Here is a 15,192-nt window from a genome sequence, read left to right on the forward strand (position 1 = left end):
ATAAAATTGTTTTTGGAATTTCAGTGGTCTAGGATGCGGGTTAATGCCCCTTTCAGGCTGCAAATGTTTTTGGGACATTCAGAGCTTTCTGATGCAGTTTTTGGGCCAATGTTACTTTCTGGACTTTAGGGGGTCTAGGATGCCTGTGAACACCTTTTTTGGGCCTCCAAAGTTTTCTACTTTTTTGCAAGCGTAAGGCATTTTAAGGCCTTTTTTGGGCTAACTATTCTGAAAGTTCACGGATGTAAGATGCATTTTCTGTGGAAAAAATGTTTTTGGTAATTTCAGTGGTCTAGGATGCGGGTTAATGCCCCTTTCAGGCTGCAAATGTTTTTGGGACATTCAGAGCTATTTCACCATGTTTCTGGGTCACCAACTTTTTCTGGACTTTAGGGGGTCTAGAATGCCTGTAAACCCCTTTTTTGGGCCTCCAAAGTTTTCAACATTTTTTGCAGGTCTGAGATGCATTTTAAGGCCTTTTTTGGGCTGCTAACATATTCCTAACTTTCAGGGGTGTAGGATCTACTTTTCGTGACAAAATTATTTTTGGGAATTCCAGTGGTCTAGGATGCAGGTTAATGCCCCTTTGAGGCTGCACGTGGTTTTGGGACATTCAGAGCTCTCTGACCCCGTTTTTAGGCCACCATCATTTTATGGACTTTAGGGGGTCTAGGATGCCTGTGAACCCCTTTTTTGGGCCTCCAAAGTTTTCAACATTTTTGCAGGCCTAAAATGCATTTTAAGGCGTTTTTTGGGCTGCTAACATATTCTTAACTTTCAGGGGTGTAGGATGCATTTTTCGTGCCAAAATTATTTTTGGGAATTTCAGTGTTCTAGGATGCAGTTTAATGCCCCTTTCAGGCTGGAAATGTTTTTGGGATTTTCAGAGCTCTCTGAGGCAGTTTTTCAGCCACCAACATTTCCTGGACTTTAGGGCGTCTCGGATGCCTGTAACCCCTTTTTTGGGACTCCAAAGTTTTCCACATTTTTGCAGCCCTAAGATGCATTTTTAAGGCCCTTTTTGGGCTGCTAACATATTCTTAACTTTCAGGGGTGTAAGATCTACTTTTCGTGATAAAATTGTTTTTGGGAATTTCAGTGGTCTAGGATGCGGGTTAATGCCCCTTTCAGGCTGCAAATGTTTTTGGGACATTCAGAGCTATTTCGCCATGTTTCTGGGCCACCAACTTTTTCTGGACTTTAAGGGGTCTAGGATGCCTGTAAACCCCTTTTTTTGGCCTCCAAAGCTTTCTACCTTTCTTCAGGCCTAAGATGCGGTTAAGACCTTTTTTGAGCTGCTAACATATTCTGAACTTTCAGGGGTGTAGGATGTATTTTTTGTGCCAAAATTATTTTTGGGAATTTCAGTGGTCTAGGATGCGGGTTAATGCCCCTTTCAAGCTGCAAATGTTTTTGGAACATTCAGAGCTCTCTGACGCAGTTTTTGGGACACCAATATTTTCTGGACTTTAGGGGATCTAGGATGCCTGTAAACCCCTTTTTTAGGCCTCCAAAGTTTTCAACATTTTTGCAGGCCTAAGATGCATTTTAAGGCCTTTTATGGGCTGCTAACATATTCTTAACTTTCAGGGGTGTAGGATGCACTTTTAGTGCCAAAATTATTTTTGGGAATTTCAGTGGTCTAGGATGCGGGTTAATGCCCCTTTGAGGCTGCAAATGTTTTTGGGACATTCAGAGCTATTTGACCATGTTTCTGGGCCACCAACTTTTTCTGGACTTTAGGGGGTCTAAGATGCCTGTAAACCCCTTTTTTGGGCATCCAAACTTTTCAACATTTTTGCAGGCCTAAGATACATTTTAAGGCCTTTTTTGGGCTGCTAACATATTCTTAACATTCAGGGATGTAGGATGCATTTTTCGTGGCAAAATTATTTTTTGAATTTCAGTGGTCTAGGATGTGGGTTAATGCCCCTTTGAGGCTCCAAATGTTTTTGGGACATTCAGAGCTATTTGACCATGTTTCTGGGCCACTAACTTTTTCTGGACTTTAGGGGGTCTAGGATGCCTGTAAACCCCTTTTTTTGGGCATCCAAAGTTTTCAACATTTTTGCAGGCCTAAGATGCATTTTAAGGCCTTTTTTCGGCTGCTAACATATTCTTAACTTTCAGGGTTGTAGGGTGCATTTTTATTGCCAAAATTATTTTTTGAATTTCAGTGGTCTAGGATGCGGGTTAATGCCCTTTTCAGGCTGCAAATGTTTTTGGGACATTCAGAGCTCTCTGACCCCGTTTTTAAGCCACCATCATTTTCTGGACTTTAGGGGGTCTAGGATGCCTGTAAACCCCTTTTTTGGGCCTCCAAAGTTTTCAACATTTTTGCAGGCCTAAGATGCATTTTAAGGCCTTTTTTGGGCTGCTAACATATTCTTAACTTTCAGGTGTGTAGGATGCACTTTTCGTGATAAAATTGGTTTTGGGAATTTCAGTGGTCTAGAATGCGGGTTAATGCCCCTTTCAGGCTGCAAATGTTTTTGGGACATTCAGAGCTCTCTGACGCAGTTTTGGGGTCCCCAACATTTTCTGGACTTTAGGGGGTCTAGGATGCCTGTAAACCCCTTTTTTGGGCCTCAAAAGTTTTCAACCTGTTTGCAGGCCTAAGATGCATTTTTCGTGCAAAAAATTACTTTAGCGAATTTCAGTGCTCTAGGACGCGGGTTAATGCCCCTTTCAGGCTGCAAATGTTTTTGGGATATTCAGAGCTCTCTGACGCAGTTTTTGGGCCACCAACATTTTTTGGATTTAAGGGGGTCTAGGATGCCTGTAAACACCTTTTTTGGGCCTCCAAAGTTTTCTACATTTTTGCAGAGCTAAGATGCGGTTAAGGCCTTTTTTGGACTGCTAACATATTCTGAACTTTCAGGGCTGTAGGATGCATTTTTCGTGCCAAAATTATTTTTTGAATTTCAGTGGTCTAGGATGCGGGTTAATGCCCCTTTCAGGCTGCAAATGTTTTTGGGACATTCAGAGCTATTTCACCATGTTTCTGGGCCACCAACATTTTCTGGACTTTAGGGGGTCTAGAATGCCTGTAAACCCCTTTTTTGGGCTTCCACAGTTTTCAACATTTTTTGCAGGTCTGAGATGCATTTTAAGGCCTTTTTTGGGCTGCTAACATATTCTTAACTTTCAGGGGTGTAGGATCTACTTTTCGTGACAAAATTATTTTTGGGAATTCCAGTGGTCTAGGATGCAGGTTAATGCCCCTTTGAGGCTGCACGTGGTTTTGGGACATTCAGAGCTCTCTGACCCCGTTTTTAGGCCACCATCCTTTTCTGGACTTTAGGGGGTCTAGGATGCCTGTGAACCCCTTTTTTGGGCCTCCAAAGTTTTCAACATTTTTGCAGGCCTAAGATGCATTTTAAAGCCTTTTTTGGGCTGCTAACATATTCTTAACTTTCAGGGGTGTAGGATGCATTTTTCGTGCCAAAATTATTTTTGGGAATTTCAGTGTTCTAGGATGCGGTTTAATGCCCCTTTCAGGCTGGAAATGTTTTTGGGACTTACAGAGCTCTCTGATGCAGTTTTTCAGCCACCAACATTTTCTGGACTTTAGGGGGTCTAGGATGCCTGTAACCCCTTTTTTGGGACTCCAAAGTTTTCCACATTTTTGCAGGCCTAAGATGCATTTTTAAGGCCCTTTTTGGGCTGCTAACATATTCTTAACTTTCAGGGGTGTAAGATCTACTCTTTGTGATAAAATTGTTTTTGGGAATTTCAGTGGTCTAGGATGTGGGTTAATGCCCCTTTCAGGCTGCAAATGTTTTTGGGACATTCAGAGCTATTTCACCATGTTTCTGGGCCACCAACTTTTTCTGGACTTTAAGGGGTCTAGAATGCCTGTAAACCCCTTTTTTGGGCCTCCAAAGTTTTCAACATTGTTTGCAGGCCTGAGATGCATTTTAAGGCCTTTTTTGGGCTGCTAACATATTCTTAACTTTCAGGGGTGTAGGATCTACTTTTCGTGACAAAATTATTTTTGGGAATTCCAGTGGTCTAGGATGCAGGTTAATGCCCCTTTGAGGCTGCACGTGGTTTTGGGACATTCAGAGCTCTCTGACCCCGTTTTTAGGCCACCATCATTTTCTGGACTTTAGGGGGTCTAGGATGCCTGTGAACCCCTTTTTTGGGCCTCCAAAGCTTTCTACCTTTCTTCAGGCCTAAGATGCGGTTAAGACCTTTTTTGAGCTGCTAACATATTCTTAACTTTCAGGGGTGTAGGATGCACTTTTAGTGCCAAAATTATTTTTGGGAATTTCAGTGGTCTAGGATGCGGGTTATTGCCCCTTTCAAGCTGCAAATGTTTTTGGGACATTCAGAGCTCTCTGACACAGTTTTTGGGCCACCAATATTTTCTGGACTTTAGGGGGTCTATGATCCATGTAAACACCTTTTTTGGGCCTCCAAAGTTTTCTCTATTTTTGCAGGCCTAAGATGCGGTTAAGGCCTTTTTTGGACAGCTAACATATTCTGAACATTCAGGGATGTAGGATGCATTTTTCGTGGCAAAATTATTTTTTGAATTTCAGTGGTCTAGGATGCGGGTTAATGCCCTTTTCAGGCTGGAAATGTTTTTGGGACATTCAGAGCTCTCTGACCCCGTTTTTAGGCCACCATCATTTTCTGGACTTTACGGGGTTTAGGATGCCTGTAAACCCCTTTTTTGAGACTCCAAAGTTTTCAACATTTTTGCAGGCCTAAGATGCATTTTAAGGCCTTTTTTGGGCTGCTAACATATTCTTAACTTTCAGGGGTGTAGAATGCACTTTTCGTGATAAAATTGTTTTTGGGAATTCCAGTGGTCTAGGATGCAGGTTAATGCCCCTTTGAGGCTGCATGTGGTTTTGGGACATTCAGAACTCTCTGACCCCGTTTTTAGGCCACCAACATTTTCTGGACTTAGGGGATCTGGGATGCCTGTAAACCCCTTTTTTGGGCCTCCAAAGTTTTTAACATTTTTGCAGGCCTAAGATGCATTTTAAGGCCTTTTTTGGGCTGCTAACATATTCTTAACTTTCCGGGGTGTAGGATGCACTTTTCGTGACAAAATTGTTTTTGGAAATTTCAGTGGTCTAGGATGCGGGTTAATGCCCCTTTCAGGCTGCAAATGTTTTTGGGACATTCAGAGCTCTCCGATGCAGTTTTTGGGCCACTAGCATTTTCTGGACTTTAGGGGGTCTAGGATGCCTCTAAACACCTTTTTTGGGCCTCCAAAGCTTTCTACATTTCTTCAGGCCTAAGATGCGGTTAAGGCCTTTTTTGGGCTGCTAACGTATTCTGAGCTTTCAGGGGTGTAGGATGTATTTTTTGTGCCAAAATTATTTTTGGGAATATCAGTGGTTTAGGATGCGGGTTAATGCCCCTTTGAGGCTGCAAATACTTTTTGGGACATTCAGAGCTCTCTGACATAGTTTTTGGCCCACCATTATTTTCTGGACTTTAGGGGGTCTAGAATGCCTGTAAACCCCTTTTTTGTGCCTCCAAAGTTTTCTACATTTTTGCAGGCCTAAGATGCATTTTAAGGCCTTTTCTGGGCTGCTAACATATTCTTAACTTTCAGGGGTGTAGGATGCACTTTTAGTGCCAAAATTATTTTTGGGAATTTCAGTGGTCTAGGATGCGGGTTAATGCCCCTTTCAAGCTGCAAATGTTTTTGGGACATTCAGAGCTATTTGACCATGTTTCTGGGCCACCAACTTTTTCTGGACTTTAGGGGGTCTAGGATGCCTGTAAACCCCTTTTCTGGGCCTCCAAAGTTTTCAACAGGTTTGCAGGTCTAAGATGTATTTTTAAGGCCCTTTTTGGACTGCTAACATATTCTGAAATTTCAGGGGTGTAGGATGCATTTTTCGTGCCAAAATTATTTTTGGGAATTTCAGTGGTCTAGGGTGCAGGAGAGCCCCTTTCAAGCTGCAAATGTTTTTCGGATATTCAGAGCTCTCTGATGCAGTTTTTGGGCCACCAATATTTTCTGGACTTTAGGGGGTCTATGATGCCTGTAAACACCTTTTTAGGCCTCCAAATCTTTCTATATTTTTGCAGGCCTAAGATGCGGTTAAGGCCTTTTTTGGACAGCTAACCTATTCTGAACATTCAGGGCTATAGGATGCATTTTTCGTGGCAAAATTATTTTTTGAATTTCAGTGGTCTAGGATGCCGGTTAATGCCCCTTTCAAGCTGCAAATGTTTTTGGGACATTCAGAGCTATTTGACCATGTTTCTGGGCCACCAACATTTTCTGGACTTTAGGGAGCCTAGGATGCCTGTAACCCCCTTTTTCTGGGTCTCCAACATTTTCTTCATGTTTGCAGGTCTAAGATGCATTTTAAGGCCTTTTTTGGGCTGCCAACATTTTCTGAACTTTCAGGGGTGTAGGATGCATTTTTCATGTACATAATATTGTTGGGAATTTCAGTGGTCTAGGATGCAGGTTAATGCCTTTTTTTTGGCTGCCAACATTTTCTGAACTTTCAGGGGTATAAGAAGCATTTTTCGGGGCAAAATATTTTTGGCAATCTCAGGGGTCTAGGAATCAGGTTAATGCCCTTTTCAGGCTGCAATTGTTTTGGGGACATTCAGAGCTCTCTGACCCAGATTTTGGGCCACCCACATTTTCTGGACTTTAGGGGGTCTAGGATGCCTGTAAACCCCTTTTTTGGGCCTCCAAAGTTTTCTACATTTTTGCACGCCTAAGATGCATTTTGAGGCCTTTTTGGGTTGCCAACATTTTCTGAACTTTCAGGGGTGTAGGATGCATTTTTCGTGGAAAATTATTTGGGGAATTTCAGTGGTCTATGGTGGAGGTTAATGCCCCTTTCAGGCTGCAAATGTTTTTGGGACATTCAGAGCTCTCTGACCCTGTTTCTGGGCCACCAACATTTTATGGACTTTAGGGGGTCTAGGATGCCTGTAAACCCCTTTTTTGGGCCTCCAAAGTTTTCTAGATTTTTGGAGTCCTGAGATTTGTTTTAAGGCCCCTTTCAGACAGCTAACATTTTGTGGAACTTCAGGGGTGTAGGAATCATTTTTTGGGGCAAAAATATTCTGAGGAATTCCAGGGGTCTAGATGCAGATTAAGGCTCTTTACAGGCTCGAGATGTTTTTGGGACATTTGGAGCTCTGTGACACATTTTGTGGCCCAATAACTTTTTATGGATTTTAGGGGGTCTAGGATGCCTGTAAACCCCTTTTTTGGGCCTCCAGAGGTTTCTACATTTTTGGAGTCATGAGATGTGTTTTAAGGCCCCTTTCAGACAGCTAACATTTCTGGACCTTCAGGGGTGCAGGATGCTTTTTTCAGGCCAAAAATATTTTGGGGAATTTCAAGGGTCTAGGATGAAGATTATGGCCCTTTTCAGGATGGCAATAGTTTTGGGTCATTTCGAGCTCTGTGACAAATTTATTGGGCCACCAAAATATTTATGGACTTTAGTGGGTCTAGGATGCATGTAAACCTCTTTTTTGTGCCTCCAAAGATTTCTAGATTTCTGGAGTCCTAAGATGTGTTTTAAGGCCCTTTTTGGTCTGCGAACATTTTCTGGACCTTCAGTGTTGTAATGCATTTTTCCGGCCATAAATATTTTAGAGAATTTCAGGGGTCTAGGATGCGGATTAAGGCCCTTTACAGGCTGCTGATATTATTGAGACATTTCGAGGTCTGTGACATATTTTTTGGGCCACCAACTTTTTATGGACTTTAAGGGGCCTAGGATTTGGGTAAACCCCTTTTTTGGTCCTCCAAAGATTTCTAGATTTCTGGAGTCCTAAGATGTGTTTTAAGGCCCTTTTTGGCCTGCCAACATTGTCTGGACCTTCAGGGGTGCAGGATGCATTTTTCGGGCCAAAACTTTTCTTGGGAATTTCAGGGGTCTAGGATGCGGATTAACCCAAGAAGTGCTACGGGCCGTTCTAATCGGCCCTGCTCGGAATTGTCAAATGTTCGGGCCGATTTCATCGGACAGAAGCTATACCTTTCAAAAGGAGGGGTGTTCTGTTGTCTATACCTCTCCTAAACCAATTAATTCAATTACATTTTGCTCCTCTGTGATTAATATTTTACTTCATTTATTTTCTGTCTCCAATGTACAACTTTTATTAGTGTTCTTATTAAAAATAAACAGTTATACAAATGGTTTCCCCTGCACTTGGACCAGTTCATTTGTTGTGCACCCCTGCTTCATTTTCAGTCTTTCCTGCTCCCACTGTCAATCAAATAGCACCTCCCTCCCTGTCCAGCCCCTTTTCTCCTAGGTTCTATACGTGCAGTCAGCGTGTGTCCTCCGCACCATGCATTCGTCGTTTTCTTCAAATCTGTGGCTGCTAACCTTTAGTGCAGCTTTGCTGCCTGCTGGCACAGGGTTCTGCTTATCTTCCCCTCCTTTTACAGTGCTGCTCTGCCGTGCATTCATTTTTTTTTATTTTGAAAGTATACCGAACTGACTTTGCACACAGGGTTCTGCTTATCTGCCCGCAGGGCTAATCGGAACCCTGTGTGCAAAGTTAGTTCGGTATACTTTCAAAATAAAAAAAAACGAATGCACGGCAGAGCAGCACTGTGAAAGGTGCTGCTCTGCCGTGCATTCGTTTTTTTTTATTTTGAAAGTATACCGAACTGACTTTGCACACAGGGTTCTGCTTATCTGCCCGCAGGGCTAATCAGAACCCTGTGTGCAAAGTTAGTTCGGTATACTTTCAAAATAAAAAAAAACGAATGCACGGCAGAGCAGCACTGTGAAAGGTGCTGCTCTGCCATGCATTCGTTTTTTTTTATTTTGAAAGTATACCGAACTGACTTTGCACACAGGGTTCTGCTTATCTGCCCGCAGGGCTAATCAGAACCCTGTGTGCAAAGTTAGTTCGGTATACTTTCAAAATAAAAAAAAACGAATGCACGGCAGAGCAGCACTGTGAAAGGTGCTGCTCTGCCGTGCATTCGTTTTTTTATTTTAAAAGTGAACCGACGAGTGAGAGGATTCTTCAGAAGAACGGGAAGGTAAACAGCATTAGTTATGCTTATTCATGGCGGGGAGTGCTTGTGCGTTTATGTGTGTAATGTATGTTATGTGATGAGTGTCTGATATGTATATCAAAGTTTAGTGAGGGACTGTGGCTGCAGATATCTGTTTTGCATGTTAAATGTGTTAGTGCGCATGTGTCTGAGTGAATGCATGCAGAAAGTTCAGGCGACTGTATCGTATACTATGGATGTTTTCATCAACGAGAGAGAGCAGGCCACGTGGTTAGGTGCCCATCTGTCTGGATCTTGCATTTTACAGCGCAGGCCATTTTATCGACATCCAGGTTTGCAACGAGAGGGTTTAATTCTGGTTAACCTTGCACATGGTATTACGGAATTCAAAAGGGTGCAGGACTGGTTTGTTTTGGATGAATATATATTGATCCACTATTAAAAGTCGACATTCTGACTGATGAACATAAAATGATCAGCGAAAAATGTTCACCAATAAATGTCAATGTTTTTGATGCTGTAGTGCTTGGAACAGATCCTCATATTCACCACATGTCCAGGCCTGGCAAGGCGGATCCTCCAATAAAAGACTTATTACTGTGCCTTGAATGGCAAGTGCGATCATTTAATCCTTATAATGTGGTATGGTAATTGAAATGCCCTGGTGCCATCTCTAGGCTCCAGGGCCTTTCAATCTATGAATCCTTCTTTGTGAGCAAGTGGCTGATGTGGAGGAACCAGTCTTGAAAGGGGCAGTGATTGCACTTCTCTTTTCCCCAGTTGAAGTGACAGCCATACAGGCTTGGCAAACGCAGCTTGTAAAGAGATTGCCACTAAGTGCACACTGTAAGCCCCAGAACAAAAGTTATATATGAAGTATTATTTTGCTGTGTTATTAGACTGATGACTGGCAATAAGGGGCAGTTGCTGGGGGCCTCCTTTCTGAGGCTCGTGGTGCCTGTCATTTGAAAAGGTTGAAATGCCGTGACACAGTCCCTGGAGGTTCCCTCGTGTAATCTACTCCATCTCCCCTATGCCAACTGCCTTTGCCCTCCTCTCAGTGTTGTCTGCCCATTCTGTGTTCCCAGCCCCTTCTGTTCCATGCCCCTTCTCCCCCTCACAATTGCCCCCTTCTTCCTCTGTCACTTGCTCCTTCGTCCTCTGTCACTTACCCCTTCTGCCTACAACATGCCCGTTCTGCCTGTCATCTGCCCTTTCTCCCCATGTCATCTGCCCCTTCTGCCCTGTGTTATCTCCTCTGTCACCTGTCATCATGCTCTCCTGTCTGTTAACTGCCCCTTCTTCTCCCTTCTACTAACACCTGTTCCTTCTCATCCCGAGTCACAGCTTCTGCCCCACCCATGTTAGCTGTCCCTTCTCCTCAATGACTCTAACCTCTTCTTTCCCTGTTCCTTTTCCCCATGTCCATGCCTTCTTAATCCATGTCAACAGCTTTCCCTCACCTATGTCATCAGCGCTCCAATGTCATCTGCTCAATCACACCAAGTGTAACCTGCCTTTCACTCCATCAATGTGTGGGGACTTCTTGAAAAGAAATGGCAAACTTGTGGCTAAGGGGAGGCATTCAGGGGTACCACCCATGCCTCTAAACTACTGACCGTTATCTTATCTCTGTCCCTGCAGTGAACGAGTCTTCCCCTTATTACAGTTGAAAGCTGGAGGAGAGGAGCACCATGAGCAGGAGCAGCTTCCAGAACCTCCTTGTCGACCTCAAGAAGATCCCTCTGGACCAGGAGTCCAAGTACAGCCAGGTAAGCAAGCGCCCCGACGGGTGTGCCATGGAATGTGGGGTGGAAGGTGCAAGAAGAGTGCAGTGGGCCAAGGTGGCAGCAGAGACCTTCAGTGGGTGGGGGGCATGCGCAAGGTAGGCTTGTGGGTGCATTTGAAGGATTGGGATTGGGGGACACTGTGCTTTTGGATGTCATTCCCCGACCCACTTGTTCTCAGGTGTGTCCTTGAGCACGTGACCTGTGTGTGTTCAGTTAAACCGTACTGTTTTTTCAGATGGGTTGTGTCGTGGAGACATCATGAGTGACCCTGGTGTAGGGGGCATGTGTGAATTGTATCCCCACCATTTAAATCCAGTTCAGGAGTAACACCACATTGACTTTTTTTAGTAGACAAGAAAGCACTGGATACAACAGAATAGGAAATAAGCCACTAATATATGGTCTAACAGTGATATTTCTAAACCGAAGCATCTGAAAGACAATGGCCATTCTAAACATCTGAGTATCTTGAACGTGTGTATGTATGTATTATATTGAATTCAGTTAATATTTATCTGTTTTGGGCTAGCATGTCTCTGGTGTGTTTGAAGCTGTTAATGTGTTCCCCTATCTTGTCTCTGAAGAAGCTGTTGCTGGTATTGCACTTGTAGGTGGATTGTGGTGTTGCAGGGTTTGGCAACAGGCTGATGACATGCTTCATAGCTTGGAAGATCGCTCCGCTCTTGTTGGGGGCTTCCACGAGAATTATGTTGTGGTTTGCTTTTGCTGTGGTGATGAGTGTCAAATGTGCTTATCTGAAGGCTCTCAGGCTTAGGGGCTCTTCTAGTTTGTGGGACTTTCTGTGGAATTTGTCTTTCCTGCTCATGCCATGTTTTTTGCTGAGTAACAGTGCTCATAGGTGTGGCGTGCATGGCATGCTAAGGGTTGGGAGACACTGGGGGAGACCAGGAGACCAATGACAGCTGGGTAAGGGAGCACCCCTATGGCCCAGTGTGGTGACAGCAGTGTGCCAAGAAGTGTGCAGTGGAAGGTGGGAGTAGAGGCCTGCAGTTGGTGGGGGGGATGCACCAGGTAGTGCATGCATTCAGAGGATTGGGGTTTGGGGGGCATTCACCCAGGTGTGTCCTTTAACATGTGACATGTTTGTGCATGTGTTACACCCATGTCTCCAAACCACTGACCTTTGCTCTTTCTTTGCTCCGGCAGTGAACAAGGCTGGAGGAATGGAGCACCATGAGCATGTGCAATTTTCAGCACCTCCTCGTCCACTTCGAGAAGACCCCTTTGGACCAGGATTTCAAGTACAGCCAGGTAAGAGGGTGCCCCTACGGGTGTGCCATGGAGTGTGGGAGTGGAAGGTGCAAGAGAGTGCAGTGGGCCCAGGTGGCAGCTGAGGCCTGCAGTAGGTGCAGGGATGTGCCAGGTAGACTGGTGCATGCATTCTGGTGGATGTGCTGATTTCAAAGCAGTCCCTTGTTGCTATTTTCGTGACATGTGCTGTATTGAAGCACATTAATATAGCCGGTCCGATAGCACAGCGAGTAGAGCGCTCGCCTTGACATTAGTGCAGAGCCCGGATAGCACAGCGAGTAGAGCGCTCGCCTTGACATTAGTGCAGAGCCCGCTGACGCAGGTTCGAATCCCAAAACTGCCAAACTCCTCCTTTCATCCTTCCGAGGTCGATAAATTAGCACCACACACCGTGGGTGGTAATAAGCAGCGCACAGATACTTGAGGGTTCGTAGCGCTATAGAAATGCTAAATCAGTCATCATCATTAAATCCACAAGAGAGCTGCAATTATCAAAGAGGCGCTAAGTGCTGGTTTGATAACTGGTAAACTTAGAACCTCTTTGATATGCTAAGTAAGGGCAGTTGACCTTACTGGCTGCACGGTGTCCCGTGGAGTGCTGATAGATAACAATAATGTTCAGATGTTAGCAAACCTTTGGCTAATCAGTGATGTATTTATTTTTCAAAATGACAGATGTGTTAAAAATGCTTATTAGTTGCCCTTGTCATTACCTGATTATTTGTCTGGTGTTGATGTTTAAAGGCACATGATTATTTGCCTTGTGCACTTTCTTTGATTGGGGAAAGACCAATTGAATGTATAAAGATGTCCATTTACGATCTGCTCACTTGCATGTTTTATAGGGTTCCACACTTGTTTTCTTAAGGCTTTTGCCCTTAACGGATGCATACATGACAGCTGGCAGTGCAGTGCACAGGGAGTTGCATTTTGTGCACACATTGGCACGCTTTGGAAAAACGTTTGTTCTCCCACTAAACAGTAGATTATAAACTGTGCTTAGAAATATGTTTTAAATATTTAGGGAAACCACGCAACAGTCATTGATGTCATGGCATTAGGCGCTCTGCCAGCGCTGGGGCTGTGACTCAGTCTAATCATGGAGGGATCTTCCCCTCGTTTCCATGCCAGTTCAACAAATTTCAGTCACTTTAGTGCTCTATAGTTGTCGTTTTGGGTCATACTGGCATAGCCAGTAGGAAACACTCCCTTTGCTCCTCCCCTGTCGGCCATCTTCAGATTTTATACTGCATGTTAGTGTGGGAGTCCTCTAAAATATTAATTAATGTTCCCGCAGTGTGTTTACAAACCTGGGCGTGGTTCTATTACCAGGTGGCCTCGTGGTCCCAGCGTTCATTTCTTTTGCAGGTGGTCGGTAGGTATTTATGGAGGGAAAGCTGGATGTATAGCGGTCCCAGGCCACAGACAGCCTTGTGGATGATGCAAAGGGTCTTCAATTTGATCCTTGCAGTCACCAAGAGCCAGTGGAGAGATTCTAGGGCTAGAGAGATGTGGTCCCTGGGCTTGAGGCCATGGATAAGTCTTGCAGTTATATTCTGTATTAGTTGAAGGGGTGTCGAAAGGGAGGAAAGAGGAAAAGGCTGTTGCAGTAGTCCAGCCTAGAGAGAACCCAGGCTCAGTGGTCCAGCCTAGAGAGAACCCGGGCTCTGGAGATGTTGGGCTTCTGGGGGAAGTTGAGGAAAGGTACAATGCCCCGAAGGAGGTGCAGCTGAAGGTTGGACTTCTTGACAAGGTCTGTGATGAGTGGATAGAAGGAGAGAGAGGAATCAAAGATGATCCCAAGGTTTTTTGCCGCACAAGTGGATGAAGGGGACACAAGGAGTCTGGCGAGAGAGTGGGGAACAAAAAAGGAGCAAGCATCCCAATGAGAATGATCTCTGTCTTACTGGCATTAGGGCAGAGCTCATTGGCAGAGCACTATGCTTGAATAGCGGCCAGGCTGTCGGGTATGAGGGAGGAGGATGTAGAGGATGGCAGCTTCAAAGAAAGCTGTGTGTCGTCTGCATAACACTGGAAATTAGTGGAGAAGTTGGAGATCAGGTGGGCCATAGGGGCCAGGTAGATGTTGAAAAGCCATGGTGATAGGATAGAGCCCTGAGGGACGCCACAGGCAGAGAGTGAGGTGGAGGAGAGAAAAGGACCCATTTGCACTTGAGATCGTCTGTTTGAAAGGAAGGAGGTAAGTTCCCTGTCCGGGAATCCTAGGGTATCATGGAGACGGTTTATGAGGATGTAGTGGTTGACTGTGTCAAAGGCAGAAGAAAGATCGAGGAGTATCAGAAGCAAGGGAGTGTTTGAGTCCAGATTAGAGAGTTACTGACTAATAGGATTGACTGCAGGAATGGTCGGATATGATTTGTTTGCCTGTGATGAGCATCTGATGAGGCAATGTGATATGCGAGAGCTGGATGTGGTGACAGTGGGACTAATGGCCTAAGTGAGTCTCTGATGGGGGTGTGTGCCTTAGGATGTCTTATAGTTGTGTTAATTGGGAATATTTACCCCTGGGTACATCGTCTGCACCTGTGTCCTCTGTTTCCCCTCCATTGCCTTCTTGCCACTCTGCAACATGCGTGTGACTCCACCATCTAGTCTTCTCTGGTCTGGTGCAGGAGAATGGGTCTTAACTCTTCTGGTAAAATGGGTGTCTGATGCAAATGTCTGGAATAGTGAGGACTCCTGCTGATGTTTCTTTGCAAGAGGTTGAGCTGTAAGCCTGCTGAGACATGGAAATTTGACAACTGAAGTCGGCTGTAATGGGTGGGGGGAGGGACTGTGCCTCTTTTGCATGACTGACTTCTTTTCATTCTATGTTTTTGGAATTATGTCATCGAGAACGGTGGCTACGGATGTCTACGCACACTACCAGATGAATGTGCAGGCAAGTGTTGCAGATCATTGAAATCAACTTCCAGGTAAGTCGGTGACTAGCTGGGTATACCTACGCTGTGGACACTGTGTGGTGATTTTCCAAGCAGCATGGTATGTTTACTAGGAATCCAAGTTTATTACACTCTTCTTGTTCTATAAATGTAAATGATTTTGTCAGGTTTATCTCCTCCATGTGATTTGTAAATGTACACATGGGCTTGCTAATAGAATAGGCCCATGCAGTTTGCATCT

This window comes from Ambystoma mexicanum, chromosome 5q, assembly GCF_040938575.1.
Source record: "Ambystoma mexicanum isolate Mex_15411 chromosome 5q, UKY_AmexF1_1, whole genome shotgun sequence".
Lineage (NCBI taxonomy): Eukaryota > Metazoa > Chordata > Amphibia > Caudata > Ambystomatidae > Ambystoma > Ambystoma mexicanum.